The sequence below is a fragment of the Balaenoptera musculus genome, chromosome 5 (genome assembly GCF_009873245.2).
Source record: "Balaenoptera musculus isolate JJ_BM4_2016_0621 chromosome 5, mBalMus1.pri.v3, whole genome shotgun sequence".
NCBI lineage: Eukaryota > Metazoa > Chordata > Mammalia > Artiodactyla > Balaenopteridae > Balaenoptera > Balaenoptera musculus.
This window is the reverse complement of record NC_045789.1, coordinates 31,768,269-31,786,435: the sequence shown is the minus strand read 5'-3', so window position 1 is coordinate 31,786,435 and position 18,167 is coordinate 31,768,269.

The following is an 18,167-nucleotide window of genomic DNA, read 5'->3' as shown; positions in this document are numbered from 1 at the left end:
TCTGTGCTGGGGATAGGGCAGAGCATAGATTAATGGGGAGGAGATAGAAGAGTCTGGGACATTCCACTGAAATCTTATCCTAAAATGCCAAATATATTTATTTACTCTTGCATAAAATTCTTGAGACGAAATAAAAAGTAGGTATGAGAAAGTAAAAAAAGAAAAGTGAGGGAGAATGTGACAAGTTTCTATCTGAATCAAACAAAAGGATATATCCATTTGGGGATGGAAATTATACAAATGAAACAATAGAATGAAAATATCAGCACTGTTCAATTGATACACAGTGTTGCAAATAGCCATCAAGAGATGGAATTATTCAAGCAAGACTGTTGTTATTGGAATTACTAGAAATTTTCATAAAGAAAATTAAATAGCAATTTGGTAAAAACTAACTGGCTTTTCTGTTAACAATGTGAAAAATTGGTGAAAAAGAATCAATTCAATGACAATTGAAGGTAAATTCGTTACATTTTTCACAATGAGAAGTAGGAAAATCATTAAAGAAAAATACCAAAGGTAGACAAATTTTTTAGTGTAATCTATGGTGAAAAAAAATTTAATTCTGAGTACGTAGCCTTTTGACCTTAATTCCCCTGACTGGGTTAAAAAAATATGAGCAGGCTAGACTGTCCAGCTGATGACTTGGGGAAAGAATGCTGTTATTTTTAACTAGGCGAATACTTAGAGTCATCTGTTTTGAACAAAGAAGACTGATAGTCCTGTTCTGCATTTTCCCTGCGTCTGGAGTCTGAACTTGGCTGACTCCAAATTAGGAAGAAACACCCTTGACTCTAACACAACTTGAGAATCAGCTAAGAGTCCTTGTTAGCTATAATGTTTATGCTTTTGCTCACAATATTAAGGCACTGACACATTTTCTAAGAACAAAGGAGGGAATAAGGCCCCAAAGAGTTGTCTGATGAAAGGGTCTCATACTCTGAATAAGTATTTTCAGTAAGTCATTAAATGATATCACAAATGACAATTCCAGAAATCTCAAATTGAGCAAACACCTAGTTCTGCAGGAAGAACTAACCACCCTGCATAATGTGTGGGCATTGAAAAGAATGCAGTTGTCATGAAAGTTTATCACTCATTTCTCATTGCTTATGTTTTATTTTCAGAGATCTATAGCTTGAGGTAGTAGGTTCAGCAAAGAGGAGAAAATGCATTCAACTATTTTTTGTAGATACTTCACACATAGAGTCTAAATTTATATAACTAAAGGCTACGACCTTTAGCTTAACATTGTTAGGAAATCTTGTTTATTTTACTTTACCACATTTAGGTATGTTGAGGCTGGGATGCATTTTGATAAGTGCTATGAACTGAATTGTCACCACTAAATTCGTATGTTGAAGCCTTAACCCCTAGTGTGACTATATTTGGATAGGGTCTTCAACAGGTAATTAAGGTTAAATAAGGTCTTAAGGGTGGGGCCCTAATCCCATAGGACTGTGGCCTTATAAGAACAGAAAGAGATCTTTCTCTCTGTCCTTCATGTGAGAACATGTTAGAAGGTGGCTGTCTATAAACAAGGAAGAGAGAGCCCTCACCTAAAAATGATTCAGCCAGCACCTTTGATCTTGGACTTCCCAGCCTCTTGAACTGTGAGACAAAAATTTCTGTTGTTTAACTCACCCAGTCTATGGTATTTTGTTATGGCAGCCCTAGCTGATTAAGACAGTAAGATTCAGTCTCCCTCTGATTGTCCCTTTTCCTGGGGAATGGCCCTCCAGGGCTTTAATTCAGAGTTGGGCAAGTTTTTGTTTCCTCAGCACCAAGAGAGACAATGGGAAAGTCAGCTCTGCTTATAGCAGATTTTAGATAGAGATTTTTAATTTCTTGCCACATGTAACTTCAGAATTAGTAAAGTCTTGGATCATTGAACTCTGTGTATTTGAGGCTCCCGAAGTTCCCAAATTTTGTCATTCCAACCCTCAAGCAACCGCCTACAGTTTGCCATTTTCTCTGCCCACGGCATCACCTTCACATGGGCCAAACCCCAAATCTCAGTCTCTAGTCCACCAAGAATTAGTAAATGCCCTCAGGAAGAAAAAAAGGCTCAGACCCTCAGCTCACCTCTGAGAGGATCTCCCTTCTCCAGAATTTCAGTCCTTGAGGTCCTCTTCCTTCTGAAGCTCTTGGATCCTTTTTAAAAAGATGAGTTGTGTATTTTATCTGACTTTTCTGGTTGTTCTTGGCAGGAGCATTGGCCTGCCTCAAACTGTTCCATTCTGTTCCATCCATGTAGTTCCTTTTGGATCTCATTTCATTAAGGGTTCAAAAAGCCCTGGAGAGCAGCTCCTCCGTGGTCACCAGACATGGACAAGAGCTAGCGGAAGTGAGTCTGGTAGGGAGAGCACGGAGTCTGAAGTCAAGCAGGCTGGAGTCCTTCTGATGCTTCACCTCATCTGCTGGGACAGTAGGAAACTCATGCAGTGGTGGGGAGCACTGGCTTGTGAAGCAGATGGCCTGGGCTGTATACTGGTTCCACGGATTGTTGTGTGAAATTGCAACATTTACTTAAACTTCCCTCACCCTCTGTTTCCACTTTATAGAATATGAACAATAATAATATCTACTATGTAGGATTTTTATAAAGAACGAATGCAAGTTTAAAAATTGAAGTATAGTTAATTTACAATGTTGTATTAGTTTCAGGTGTACAGCAAAGTGATTCATATATATATATATACTTTTTCAGATTCTTTTCCATTATAGGTTATTACAAGATACTGAGCATGGTTCCCCGTGTTATAGAGTAGGTCCCTGTTATCTATTTCATATATAGTAGTGTGTATATGTTAATCCCAAACTCCTAATTTATCTCCCCCTGCCCGACCCCTGCTACCACTATCCCCTTTAGTAACCATAGGTTTGTTTTCTATGTCTGTGAGCCTATTTCTGTTTTGTAAATAAGTTCATTTGTATCATTTTAAGACTATATGCGATTTAATGCCCAGGACTTGAGTCAATAAAAACCAGCTCTTGTTGTTATCACTAACTTGGAAAAGTTACATATTCTCACTAAGTTGATTTCCTCATGAACAACAACAACAAGGAAGAATGTAATACCTGTCTCAGGCTGGGCGTTAGGATTAAATGAAAACCTGTGTTAGTGATACGACAATGTAGTCACTGCCATATAGTACTCTGGTCACAGGTGGCTACTCAATAATTAGTTTACTTTCCATCTTACAAACTTTCTCTGAGGTAAAATAAGATTGCTTACATTTCAGATTCTGCTGGTTTCTTTCATATGGATTCAGATTTTGAAGCACAGACCATTATTTTATTCATCTTTGCCTCCCTAGTACTTGGCCCAGTGCCCATCATGCCAATGCATATCTGCTGAAGGAATGAATCAGTGAATACTAACTTCTGATTCTATAGTTCATGATTCACTTCAGCTCCCAGCACATCTCCTTGTTCAAAGTAAGAGCCAAGTAAATATTTGTTGAATGAATGAATTATTTAGAGTCATAAAAAGCCTAATAGTTTACTCAGGGATAATATCATTCTTTTTCTCAACCTGATTTGGGAGACAATGATTTTCATTTGGACAATGACCTACTTGGTTCTGACAACTGTGGTCTTGGGTTTACAGAGGAAGTGGGGTCAAGGATATTTCCTCAACAAATACAAGATCTTCACTCCTATTGATCAGTTTTGGTCACCAACTACGTACATTTTCTTATTCTCCCTGATTATAGGATGATGTAGCAGGAATGTAAATGAAGATGATAGGGCAGTGTGTAGCTGGCCTCAGAGTGGAAGCCAGATGGCTTTAATCCTGAAGGATTAAAACCTAAAACAATAATTAAACACTTTCTTTTTAAGGTGCACATACCAAACATACTCTTAATCATAATACAGAGTTTAACATTCAGAAGATAGATACAAGTATGCTTCACCCGACTGGGAAAATAATCCCTAAAGCATTATCCGTTGCCACTTCGACTATTAAAATCATAAAATAACATTTAATGAGTTTCTATGATGTGGTTGGTATCGTGCTGCACATTTTCTGAACATTATTTCAGTTAATCCTCACAGAAGCAACAGCAGTACTGTTGGGTGGGTTCTCTCGGTGTCCTGTTACATAGACGGAGACACTGAAATGATAAGCATTTAGAAACTTGCCCAGAGACACACAGACAGTAGGGCGAGGTCTGGCCATCTCCTGGTTTCCTAACTGTTAGGTTTGGCTGCAGTGGTTTTCCCCCATCAGAACCAATGCCCTCTTTTAAAAGCAAATATCATGTAAAGTCTTCTTTAAAACACTGAAATGAAATTCACAGATAATATAACCTCCCTACACATATAATAAAAAATTTTTCCTGGCTTTAATATAAAGAAGAAATTCAAGGAAAGTAATTTTTAATGAAATAATATGTATTTCCATATGTAATGGCTAGAAGACATCGTAAAGTGGCCAGATGCTTACAGCCATCTGTTAAATCTTTATGAACATGTCAGCTATAGAAACAGAATACCCCTGGTGTATCATATCGGCAACTCAAATATTAGCTGTGGCACTGCCATTAGTGAAAGGACTTTTCTAAAATGGTTAGGAACTTCTGGTAAAGTTTCAAACTAAACAAGTACAGTCTTCCTTCTATTTACACTCCTGGAACATTTGGTTTACATGAAAACTATGCAGAAGACTTTGTGTTTACATGTAAAACATGAGATAATTATAAGCAGGCTGTTCATGTACATGAATGACCAGGGGGACATTGGAGGGTCACGAAGGATGAGGAGTAAGTTTTCCTTGTGCAGGATGGTTCCATACCTGGCAGGATGCCTAGGATTCTTGGCCCTCACTCATTAATACCAGGAGCACCCTCCAAATCATTGTGAAATCCACAAAAACACCTCCACAAGTTTCTAAATTACCCACGAGGGTGGTCCTGCCCCAGTTGGAAACTGCAACTCTTTTGAATGCACAGAAGAAACTAGCCTTGCAAAAACCAAGGGAAATTACCTAGTGCTAGATGAGCTAATGGAAAATGGGACAGAATTTTAATAATATAATTAATTATTGAGTGGTATTTAAGAGTAAAAACAGAAATAGGGTCTAGAAAGAATGACATTTTAGGAATGAAGAATGAGCCCTTTCAGGAAGACGGACTCAGGGAACACCTCTCACCTAGTCCCCACAACTGGGTCAGGTTCTCTTTTAATATCCTATCATAGCATCCTGTACATCTGCTTTATAAGACTCATGACAATTGTCATTAAATAGGTAATTGTCGATGGCTTACTTAATGTCTGTCTCTTCCATTGAAAGATAAGTTTTAATATCTATATACTGAGTATCACATATATATACATATACATATATATATACACACACACATACATACATACAGGGTACCTTGTGCATAGCAGGGACTTAATAAGTATTTGTTTAAAGGTTTTGGAGGAGGATTCTGAGAAGTTTAATTGATATGGCCTTGATTCTGGTAAATATATTTGAAGTCTACAAACTGATTTGTATGTATCACGGTTCCCATTCTAGCAAGGGTTTGGAAGCTGGCTAATTAAACACTCTAGACATTCAGCAGTGGTTCTGCAAGCATAACTCTAGTGCCACCTTCTGCCAGGCAGAGAAATATGCTCAGGTTATTTGCATTCTGAGAATCTGGATTAGATGCTTGAACAGTTCTTTATGCTACAGAATTAATTAGATATTTTAAAAATGTTAAAATAATGGGGTCTTTAAATTCCCATTTAAAATGGCAAATTTGAGGCAATCTATAAATAATACTGACTAGAGTGAACAAAATTCCTATATTCAGTTGCTGAGATACAGGGAGTTTTCTTAAAGACAAGAGAAGATTTAGAACTTTTTGTCTTATTCAATGTCACTTTACATAGTTTTAAAAATTAATTATTACAAAACTGCCCCAATTATTCTGAAAGAATATAAAGAGGTACATGCTCAGGAAGCAGCTTTGTGAGCAAAATTCTCATTGAAGTTATCAAGAATATGGAGAGAACAGTTCGAACTTGAATATCTCTGAAACTATTTGTTCAGAAGTTCTGCAAATCAGTGAAGACTTTATCATAAAAATAAAATCAATGTTTCTTTTTTTTTTTTTTTTTTAATTTTTTATTTATTTATTTATTTATTTATGGCTGTGTTGGGTCTTCGTTTCTGTGCGAGGGCTTTCTCTCCTTGCAGCAAGTGGGGGCCACTCTTCATCGCAGTGTGCGGGCCTCTCATTATCGCGGCCTCTCTTGTTGCGGAGCACAGTCTCCAGATGCGCAGGCTCAGCAATTGTGGCTCACGGGCCTAGTTGCTCCGCGGCATGTGGGATCCTCCCGGACCAGGGCTCGAACCCATGTCCCCTGCATTGGCAGGCAGATTCTCAACCACTGCGCCACCAGGGAAGCCCATCAATGTTTCTTTATACATACATATTCAACTTGAAATGTCCATTTTCTCTGGTAGGACAATATCTTGTTTGTATGGCACCTGTTTTGTAATCTGTTATGCTATTTCACACTGCCTAACAATAACATCCCAATATTAGTATGGGTTAGGTAATCATATGTGACACTGTTATACAGCAGGTATCTTTTGTACTGCACAAACGGAGGAATAATTTTAAACTTTTAATCCAAACAGGAAGGGTCTGTTCCAACGGAAGGGGGATCAAAACCCTCCTCTCATATAGAAGCATAGAGCAAAGGCCGGCAAATTTTTCTTTCAAATATCAGTTAGTAAATACTTTAGACTTTGCAGGCCATAAGACCTCTATCACAACTAATGAAGTTGTAACTTGAACGTAGTCCTAGACAACGTATAAACAAATGAACATGGCTGTGTTCCAGTAAAACTTTTTTACGAAAAGATACAGTGGGCTGGATTTGGCTTGTGGGTTGTAGATGTCAACTCTTGGAATAGACCACTGAGGCTGCAGCTTCAGAATGGACAACACTTTCTCCTAAGAGAACCAGAGGGCCTGTTCCAGGGAGGGAGGCAGAGCTGCAGAACCTAGCGCGGCGGACTGCAGGGGAACAGGGCTTTCACGGTGAGTCAGCAGCTGCAGACTGCACTGATCAGCAAGTAAGCATGCAGTATAGCCATTCTCAATCTTTTTACCCAGATGGACCCTTGAAATAACTTTCAGGTCTCAGGGAACCTCTGCATAAAAATTACTATAGCTGCAGCTCATGATACATTCACAGGGTCAGTAACTTGTAGATAGGATAATCCGAGAATAGTTGCCAATGATCTTTTGAACAGAGAATGCTATTTTCCTATGGATCTGCCTTTTTTGGCCAGCCTATTAGCCTTTTTTTGTTTGGTTTCCCCTGTCCACCAAGCATATAATCCCCAAAAGTAAATCAGTAACTGTAGGTAGAAGAAATTCAGATTTTATCTCCTATTAAAAAAAAATTACCTGTATGATTGTGTGTGTGTGTGTGTGTTTTAACCTTATTGAATCAGGCCTAGGTATTCGTTTCCTAACTAATTTACATAACTAGTTTCCCGCTGCTGTAACAAATTACCACAAATTTGGTGGCTTAAAGCAACACAAATTTATTAGCCTACTATTCTGGAGATCAGAAGTTCAAAATGGGTCCACAGGGCTACGTTCCTTCTGGAGGTTCCAGGGGAAAATCCATGTTCTCGTCTTTTCCAGCTTCTAGAGGCTGCCTGCATACCTTCACAGATGGCTGCTTCCTCCTCCTTCAAAGTTAGCATCTTCAAATCTTTCTCTCTGACTCTAACGCCTCCCTCTTATAAAGACCCTTGTGAGTACGTTGGGCCTGCCTGGATAATCTAGGATAGTCTCCCTGTTAAGACCTATTTAAGATCTTAAATTTGATCTGTCTTTGTCATATAAGGTAACACATTAACAGGTTTCAGGGATTAGAAGGTAGACATCTTTAGGGACCTAAAAATCGAAGCAAAGACTTTTGAAAGGCTATGAAAACATTCAATACAATTCACCTCTAAGATGCATAATCCATGCAAGGTTTACAACAACAGCAAAGTGACAGGGGAGAAGCTGAGTCATGGTGCATAAAAATTCCTTCTTTAGAATAAAAATTTCCTTCTGATTTTCTGCTGTGCTGGTAGAGTTTGTTTTTTGCCTAGGTCACTTTGTACGTGTAAGGGGTGGTTGGGGCTATAATTTGGAAGAGAAAGGCTGACATTGTTAATCTACCGTCCTCCACTCTGTGCAGCTCTGTGCTCAGCAATCATCAATGGCCTCCCGTATTTCACATCAAAAACTGAGAGAGAAGCTAACCAAACGAAATGGTCCTACACTGCGCTGCTATATGGGGCAGAAAGACTTCCAAACAAATTTTAACTGGGCTGCTTGGTCATTGTCCATCACTCTGCATGTTAGAATTGCATAACCTGCAAAATTCAAAAAATCAAGGTTTATATTTTTCATTCATCTTTCTCACAGAAACCCTAGCGACATATCACAGAATCCAAAGATTCTGTTGGAACCCCAGTTAAGAAAACCTGATAAGTGGTGAAAAACATAGCAGGAAAAGGGGAATAGAGAGTCCTGGGTAGGGGGTAGAGGGAGTTGCTGCTGACGTCTAGATCAGAAATAAATCATGAAGAAAAGAATGGTAAGCAAAGGAGAGTGAATAATCTTGTTTTTAAAATAAAAACGGCATGAAATTTGGAGACAGAAATACATCTTGCTTTTGCAATTGAGGATTGTATTGAATCTGTGGTTATAATAACACTTTTGAATACAGAGGCTTATCTCCACTCTTTCCTGAAATCCCACTAAAATGGGAGTAAAGGAATAAATAAGGTCAAAAAGGATGGGAGAGGACATGATACCAAATAAGAATTGGCAATGACAATTTGGAAGAGGGAACTCTGAAGCTGATCTAGCAGAACCTAGGAAGATGAAACCTAATGGAATACAGAGGGAGAAGTCAACGAGAAGAAAAATGACTTAACACCATAGATCCCCAAAAACCAGAGGCAACAGATATCTCTGAAGAAGAGTGAGAGTGGGGCTGGAAAAAAAAAAGATTGGTTAAAAACCTGTGTAAAGAATTATGCAATATTAAAAACAAACAACCCAATCAAAAAATGGGCAGAAGACCTAAATGGACATCTCTCCAAAGAAGACACACAGATGGCCAAGAGGCACATGAAAAGCTGCTCAACATCACTAATTATTAGAGAAATGCAAATCAAAACTACAATGAGGTATCACCTCACACCGGTTAGAATGGGCATCATCAGAAAATCTACAAACAACATATGCTGGCGAGGGTGTGGAGAAAAGGGAACCCTCTTGCACTGTTGGTGGGAACATAAATTGATACAGCCACTGTGGAGAACAGTATGGAGGTTCCTTAAAAAACTAAAAATAGAATTACCATATGACCCAGCAATCCCACTACTGGGCATATACCTAGAGAAAACTATAATTCAAAATGACACATGCACCCCAATGTTCATTGCCTCACTATTTACAATAGCCAGGTCATGGAAGCAACCTAAATGCCCATCGACAGACGAGTGGATAAAGAAGTTGTGGTACATATATAAAATGGAATATTACTCAGCCATAAAAAGGAATGAAATTGGGTCACTTGTAGAGATATGGATGGACCTAGAGACTGTCATACAAAGTGAAGTAAGTCAGAAAGAGAAAAATATCATATATTAATGTGGAATATATGTGGAATCTAGAAAAAATGGTACAGATGAACTGGTTTGCTAGGCAGAAATAGAGACACAGATGTAGAGAACAAATTTATGGACACCAAGGGGGGAAAGCGGGGTGGGGGTGGTGGTGGTGGGATGAATTGGGAGATTGGGATTGACATATATACACTAATATGTATAAAATAGATAACTAATAAGAACTTGCTGTATAAAAATAAATAAATAAAATTAAATTTAAAAAAGAATTATGTATTGTTTGGCAATTACTGTATAACAAACCACTCTATAATGCAGTATCTTAAAACCACAAGCATTTTTTAATGGGTTTTTAAAAAAATTTTTACTGAAATTAGTTGATTTACAATGTTGTGTTAGTTTCAGGTGTACAGTAAAGTGATTTAGTTATACATCCACATATATATTCTTTTTTTACATTCCCTTCCATTATAGGTTATTATAAGATATTGAGTATAGTTCCCAGTGCTATACAGTAGTTTCTTGTTGGTTACCTATTTTATATATAATAGTGTGTTTCTGTTAATCCCAAACCACAAACATTTATTTAGCTCATGGTATTCTGGTCACCAGTGGGCTGGCCGTAGGACAGCCTTGTTTATGCATCTGCAGTCATCTGCCAGTTGGGTAAGGAGCTCCTCTGATTGTGGCTGGGCTCTCTCATGTCTCTGGGACTTTGGCTGGTGCAGTTAGGCTGACTCAGCTCTGGTCTGTGTGGTCTCCCATCCTTCAACAGGCTTATTCATTAGGCAGAGGCAGGGTCTCAAGAGAAGTAAAAGCATGAAGCCTCGTGATGCAAAAGCTCTAACAGGTGCATGAGCATTTCTTTTACATTCTAGTGGCCAGAGCAAGTCAGAGACCAGCTCAGAGTTGGGAAAATAACTCTACATTTTCATGGGAAGAATTACAACATCATATTGCCAAGGGTATGGGAAGAGATTATTGTGGCCATTTTTGTGATCTATTCTAAAGAAGCACTCAGATTATTTTTCCTACCCTCCCTCTATAACCTGAACTGGATACTACTGACATTTTTAAAGTATTCAAAGAACAAAACCAAAAAAGATTGGAAATTAAATATATGATAGATATTTTAAACTTTCAATGAAAAAGTTGGAAAATAAAGTTGAGGAAATCATCAGTGTATTTGTTTTCAATTGCTGCATAACAAATTACCCCACGTCTAGTGGGCTACACAACACACACTTTCATCATACAGTTTCTCTGTGTTAGGAGTTCTGGCATGGTTTATTAATGTTCTCTACCTTAGGGTCACCCAAAGCTATGACACAAGTTTCACATGGGGCTGTGGTCTCATGAGAAGCTCAAGTGGAGAAAGATTCAATTCCAAGTATAGTTAGGTTGTTGGCAGAATTCATTTTCTTGCTGCGGTATGACTCTGAGCCCCATCCCCCAGCTCCCTCCAGCTATCAGCTGCCTTCTGGTCCTAGAGGCCGTCTGCAGTCCTTAGAGATTACTTGCTCTTTCTTATCCCATGGGCTTCTTTAACATGCCTGCTTACTTCATCAAGCCAGCAAGGATAACCTCTCACTCCAGTTTGTTAAGATAATGTAGTCACCGGAGTGACTCCACTTCGCCATGTAATATAACCTAATCAAAGGAGTATATACCATCAAATCAGAACAAAGAGACTAAGATAAGAACACTAAAGGATTGAATTGGTGGTCTAATATCTGATTAATAGTAATCTCAAAAAAAAGGGAAGGGAAAAGTTGGAGCTGATAAAACTTCTAAAAAATAAATAAAAAAATAAAATTTCCAAGAATAGAAAGATGAAGTTCTAGATTGAAAGTATCTACTAAGTACCAAACACATTAATGGGAATGTTTGTACTTAAAACAAAGTACATCATTTTGAAACTTTGGGTGAAAAGAAGATCCTCAAAATGTCTAGAAAGAAAAATCTCAAGTCATATATAAAGGATCAGGATTCAGAATGGCACTGGATTTCTCAACAGCAACCGATAAATCTGGGGAACAATGAGAAGTGGCTTCAACATTCTGAATAAACATTATTTCCATTATTGAATTCAAGAGTCACCAACATTTTTTTCCCAAGGAGGGTTACAATAAAGTTTTTTGTTTTGTTTTGTTCTTAAAAGCGAGTTAAAAAAAAAATTAACCTCCCATGTATCCTTTCTCAGGGAGCTTCTGGAAATGTGTCCGACCAAAAGAAGGAAATAATTCAAGAAAAAAACAGTTGTGAGATCTGGGAAAGAGGAGCAACAACAGAGAACTCTGAAGGTGAAAGGAATTCTTGGGTGATAGTGAATAGATGTCCTAACATGACAGCTGCACAGCAGGCTGAGACTACAAATCCAGATTGGAGTGGGAGGATGGTGGGTTCTAGGACAAGTATCTCCAGGAAAAAAAAAAGAAACTGACAGATTGCTTAATGTTTTTATTACATTGAGAGGAATTTTGCAGCTCTGCTGGAGAATTGTAGTGAGGAATTATATGGAAATGAATTACATAGATAAAAGAATTACATAGAAAAAGAACCCCCCCAACCCCCTCCCCCAATCAAAACTCTGAGGTGATGATTCACTCTAAGAAAAAGAAAAGGCTGTACATAAAAGGGAATATAGTCATTGTATACCATAAGGCTCAACAACATTTACATACTCATGATAAAATATTGATTTAGCAAAAAATGCTATCTATTTTAGGAAGATGGCTGGGGGAGAGGAAGTATGTGTATATGTACATGTATATGTATGGTGTGTGTTTGTGTGTGTGTATGTGTGCATAGCTGTGTAAATATAAAATTTGCTATCTCAACCATTTTTGACTGTATAATTCAGTGGCATTAGGTACATTCACATTGTTGTGCAAACATCACTACTTTCCATCTCCAAAACTTTTTCATCTTCCCAAATTGAAACTGTACACATTAAATAATAATTCTCCATTCCACCCTACCCACTGCCATGACAACCACCATTCTACTTTCCGCCTTCATGGATCTGACTACTCTAGATACTTCATGTAGGTGGAATCATACAATATTTGTCCTTTTGTGTTTGGTTTATTTCACATTATTGTCATCAAGTTTCATCCATGTTGTAGCATGTGCCAGAATTTCCTTTATAAGGTTGAATAATATTCCATTGCATGTATATACCACATTTTGTTTATCCATTCATCCATCGTTTGGACATTTGAGACATTTGGGTTGCTTCTACCACTTGGTTATTTTGAATAATGCTTCTGTGAACAGATGTGTACAAATATCTCTTTGAGTCCCTACTTTCAATTCCTTTGGATATATACCCAGAAGTGGAATTGCTGGATCATATGGTAATTCTATTTTTAATTTTTTGAGGAATAGTCGCACTATTTTCCATGATGGCTGTATCTTTTATATTCCCACCAACAGTGCACAAGATTTCCAATTGCTCCACATCCTTACAACATTTCTTATATATTTTTTTTGGCTGTTTTGTTTTATTTTTAATAGTAGCCATCCTCACGGGTATGAGGCGATAGCTTGTGGTTTCACTTGCATTTCCCTAATGACTTAGTGATCTTGAATATCTTTTCTTATGTTTGTTGGCAATTTGTAAATCTTCATTGGAGAAATGTCAGGTTATTTTTGTTGTTATTGTTGAGATGTAGGAGTTCTTTACATATTCTGGATATTAACCCCTTAACAGATATATCACTTACAAGTATTTTCTCCCATTTACATAGGTTGCCTTTTCACTTTGTTGATTGTGTTCTTTGATGCACAGAAGCTTTAAATTTTGATGTAGTTCATTTATCTATTTTCCTTTTGGTGTCATATAAAAAAAGCTCATTGCCAGATCCAGTGTCACGAAGATTTCCCCCTGTGTTTTCTTGTAAGAGTTCTATAGTTTTAGTCTTACATATAGGTTTTAGATGCATTTTGAGTTAATTTTTGTATATGGTACAAGCTAAGAGTCCAACTTCATTCTTTTGCTGTGCCATTTCACTTTTAAAAGTATATGTATGTATTACTTTAATAGAAATTTAAAAAATCATAAATTTTAAAAAGGAAAAAGCAATGTATCACTTTTAGTCAGTATATAGAAATATGTCATGATTTGAAACTCTAGTTTATTTGGTATGACATCTTCCTGCTCATGGTCCTTAGATTATTGTGGGATTGGTGGTAGTAAAGCTTTAAGTAAGGTATTCAATTATTGTTTACCTTAAGTATTTTATTTGTCATTAAAAAAATTGAGAATCCAAAACTTTTCTGTTTTGGAAGTGAGGCACTTAGGGAAAAAAGAAAACTGTTCCCTTCACTTCACTCTCAAAAATGTTTCTAGATTTTCCCTAGGCCCTTGACATTATGATTCATCACTGAAAATAAGTACCAAATGAATAAAAATGGACTGTAAAACTCAAATTATATGAAAAAGAGATCAAATACTATTTTGCTAATTAAAAATTTAACAAGTTATTTCACAGATTATTAACGTTGTTTTCCCCCTATATTATTATACTTCTCAAATAAGAGGATGGAATGATGAACTGGTAAAGAGGAGGAGAAGAAAGTGGGAGGGAATTAGATGCTTTGGGTACAGAAATCACTATTCCCCATACTTCCAAGAGGGACTGAGTTTTTTTTCCTAAATGATTTTCCAGAAGAAATATACTATATATTATTTAAAATTTGTTTGCAAGAGGAATTCTAATTTTTCTGAATGTAATTGCCTATTAAAAAGCCAATGAAATGTGTATTTTAGGCCAAAGAGAAAGAAAATTGGTGTTGTTTCCACTATATTGGTGGCAGAACCCAGGCAATTTCAAATAAATTTTATTTTTTTTAATGCAAAATTTTATTGCCAAGCTTTATGCCTAAAATCTAGACAATTACACTCCAGGATTTCCACTAATGAATACCACATGTTAGACTCAATAACTTCAGCTGCAGGGTAGAGAATACTGTGTTAAAGCTATTCAGATAATAAATAGCTATCTAGGTCCATTTCAGCTGGAGCAAGTCAACTGTATTGAACGTGAGTGAAACCTTAATCCTTTATAAGAACATACCCAATTGGCAGACACTTTGACATGTAATACACGTTAGTTCACCATTCCGCCCCCATGGAATCATTTTATCCTTTGCTTGGGTCTGCATTTACTGCGAGCCCATCTCCAACCTCCTGAATCTGTCTTTGGGGTATCACTTACATGTACTTACAAAACATACATTTTTAAACAGACACATGAATGAGAATGGCTCTAGTTTTTCGAAAGTGTTCGTTTGTCATTATTTCTGTTTGTTTTACAAATATTACATGGCTTTCTTCTTCCCTCTGGGACTGCCTCTGGGTTCCCTTTCCCCATCCTTGGGACTTTGACAACTTTCCCCTCTTTGTTTCTAAAGTCTTATAAAAACAGAGGAAAGAGAATATTACATGTTAGTATTGGACACAAAGGACACCTGGGGCTTGTTCTGGCTCCAGAATTTTTTTAAAAACTCAAGAAATGAAGAGAGATAGGCAGACCTTTCTCTGAGAGGGCTGCCCTGCTGTAGGGGTTATTCTCCTGGGACAAAGTCTTGCTTTTGAAAGCTGGCCTTGGGAAGCAGCAACAGGAAATGCAGAAAGGAATAAATCTGTCAGACTCATTTTCCTTTCTGTTTTACAGTGGAGTTGTTTTTGTTTTCTTCCCCCTCCCCTTGGATGAAAGCCAAATTTCCCTGTGGCTGGTATGAATCCCTTAACCAGAAACAGTGAGGGGGCCGGTTGGGGGGCAGTGGTAGAGAACCACAGGGCTCTCCAAGTCCTGGCTGAGACACAATTTTCTCTAACCATAGTGATGAGGGGAATTTCAGGCTTTTAAAACATGGTTACTTCCTTAACCAGCATTTCTATCATACTTTTTACCATGTTATTACAAACTAAAATCATTTTGTTCAAATTTTGAAATATATATTATATGTTATAAATATTTTAAATATATATTATAATAATATTATAATATATACTAATATTCTATAATATTTTATGTATATTTCAAAATTTGAACAAAATTAAATTATATACATAATTATATGATACACATATGAAGAATATTCTTTTGGGCTATGTATTCATTACCTTATACATCAACACTAGTCAAAAACAATTCTAGAAGATATTTAGATCACCTTTTTAAAACGGAGAAAACTGGATTATTGAGGGACTAAGTCTGGATAAAGTCTGTAAAAGTACTGGGGAGGTGGGATTCCACGAAGCCCTTTAAGATGCAAGTGCATTTCTTTTCTCTCCATCAGTGGTTTCTAAATGGGCCTCCAAGGAGCTCTTGGAGCTGCCCTGCTGGGGGAGGTCAAGTGAGGGTTCAGCTCACCCCATCGTGACCCCTCCCCTCCAGAACACCACCAAGGTTTACCTGTTTTATTTGTTTATGCTTCTGTGTGACATTTTGAAGGATAATGGATTCCAAGTCCTCTCTCTTCTCCTGTTTTAAGACCTCTATGCTACCCCATGCTTAGCAATAATTTAGGTAGTTTCAACATGGAGCAGATCTTTGCCTTTTACAGAATGAGTCTTTGACGCTTGTCTCATTTGTTAGTGACCCTGTGGTCATCTGAAATTTTGCTGAATCACAAATCTGAACTTCAGTGCTGGGAGGCTGCTTGGGATCTAGTCAATTAGCTTAGTGAGAGAGCCTGCTTTAAAACATAGACCTGCAGCTCATCTTGGCTTTGCTGTTTATGGTAAGCTGGGCAGATGGTATCATCTTGGTTTTAGGTCAGGGGTTAGCAAATTTTTTCTATAAAGCACCAGATAGTAAATATTTTACGTTCCGCAGGCCACACAGGATCATGGTTGAATCTTCTCCCCACACACCCTTTTTTTTACAACCTCAAAAAATATAAAAATTATTTTTATGTGTAGAGAGTCCTTAAAAAAATAGTCCAAGGGGGCTGTATTTGGCCCATGGGCATGGCTTGTCAACTCCCCCTTTGTGGTAATACTCTCCTTACTTTTAACACTAAGCATTATAGATCAGAGAGGGGAAGTAATTAACCCAGGTCACACAGCTCATCACTGTACCTTATGTTATAATCTATTTCTTAAAAGATTTCCTTTCACATTCCTCAGAAAAGTAGAAACAACAGGTTTTTTTGTTGTTGTTTGTTTTTGGTTTTGGTTTTCATTATCATTTTCCTTGAACCTCCTACTACAAGAAACACATCCATGAGAATGGCCCCATTTCTTAGAATCGTGATGAAAAACTAATATGAAACAGAACATAGAACCCAGGTTTGGTACCAGAATTTTGGTCTTGCAGGTGTCAGGCAACGACACTGATTCTAACAAACATCTCATACCTGGGAATAAAGTCACTTTTAAGTAAACTACATTCAATTAACACATACTTTTGTTCACCAACTCTTAAAAACAAATGTAACAACATCAAACAAAAATTCCAGGCAAGGAGGTTCAGGGAGGAGCACGACACCTGGGCGCCTCCCTGAAACACCAGCCTCTAGCCTAAGCTTCAGAGTTTTTGTAGGTCACTTGTTCCCTCCCCTGGAAGCAGGGATGAGATGACGAGGGAATTGAGGCTCCTTCCCGAACCTGGTGGCTGGTTCGGTTCTCTGTAAGTGGGAGACAGTACTGCTCAGGGGTGCAAAGCCTGCCTGGCCTAAGCCTGCTTCCTGGGTCTATATTACTTCACCGTTGTGTCACTGGGTAAGTTACTGAATCTAAATATTCTCGATGTCTTCTCCTATGTACCTGGGACCACAGCAGTATATCCCTCACATACTATGTGGATTCAATGAGATAATATACGTAAAGCAGTCAGCAGCAAGTGTGCACAAGTGTCAGTGCCTGTCTTTGTTTGCCGTTGCCACCCCTTCTTCCCAACAAGTACACTAGCAGGCCTCCTGGGCTGGCCCACTTCAGACAGGCTTTTCAGCTGTCCTGTCTGCTTGACTTCCAAATACGGCTTCATCCCTTTATCATCATTGTTGGCTTATTGTTTTTGGATTTTCCAACCTCCGTATTCTGGGATCTCAAGACCAGACTGGTGTCCCTTATTCCCAGTCCCAGTTCCTGCACTCCCAGAGGGAGTTAATGAAATTGAATTACGTTAATATTTAGGTTAATTAAACAACCTAAGAACATGTAGTCAGGCTCCGCTAGGACACACATGCGTAGAATATGCATATGCCGCGTAGAATGGCATAAGTGATAGAGGACATGGGAAGATTGTTCTAGAGATGAGGTGTGTGGTGGATTGACACTGGGCGAAATTGGAAGACTGACGGTAAGAGGCCGTGTTAGCAATTTAGATTCCAGAGCAGGGTTCCCCAGCCTGCCAAATCCTAAGCACCACCTCGGGTGTTTGGAACCTACAGATCCCCAGGCTGCAGCATAGACCTACTGAATTGGAGTTTGGAAGAGGAGAGCCTGGAATCTTTAGTTTTAAGAAGTCTCTCCAGTGAGTCTTCAGATGAGAAGTTTTGG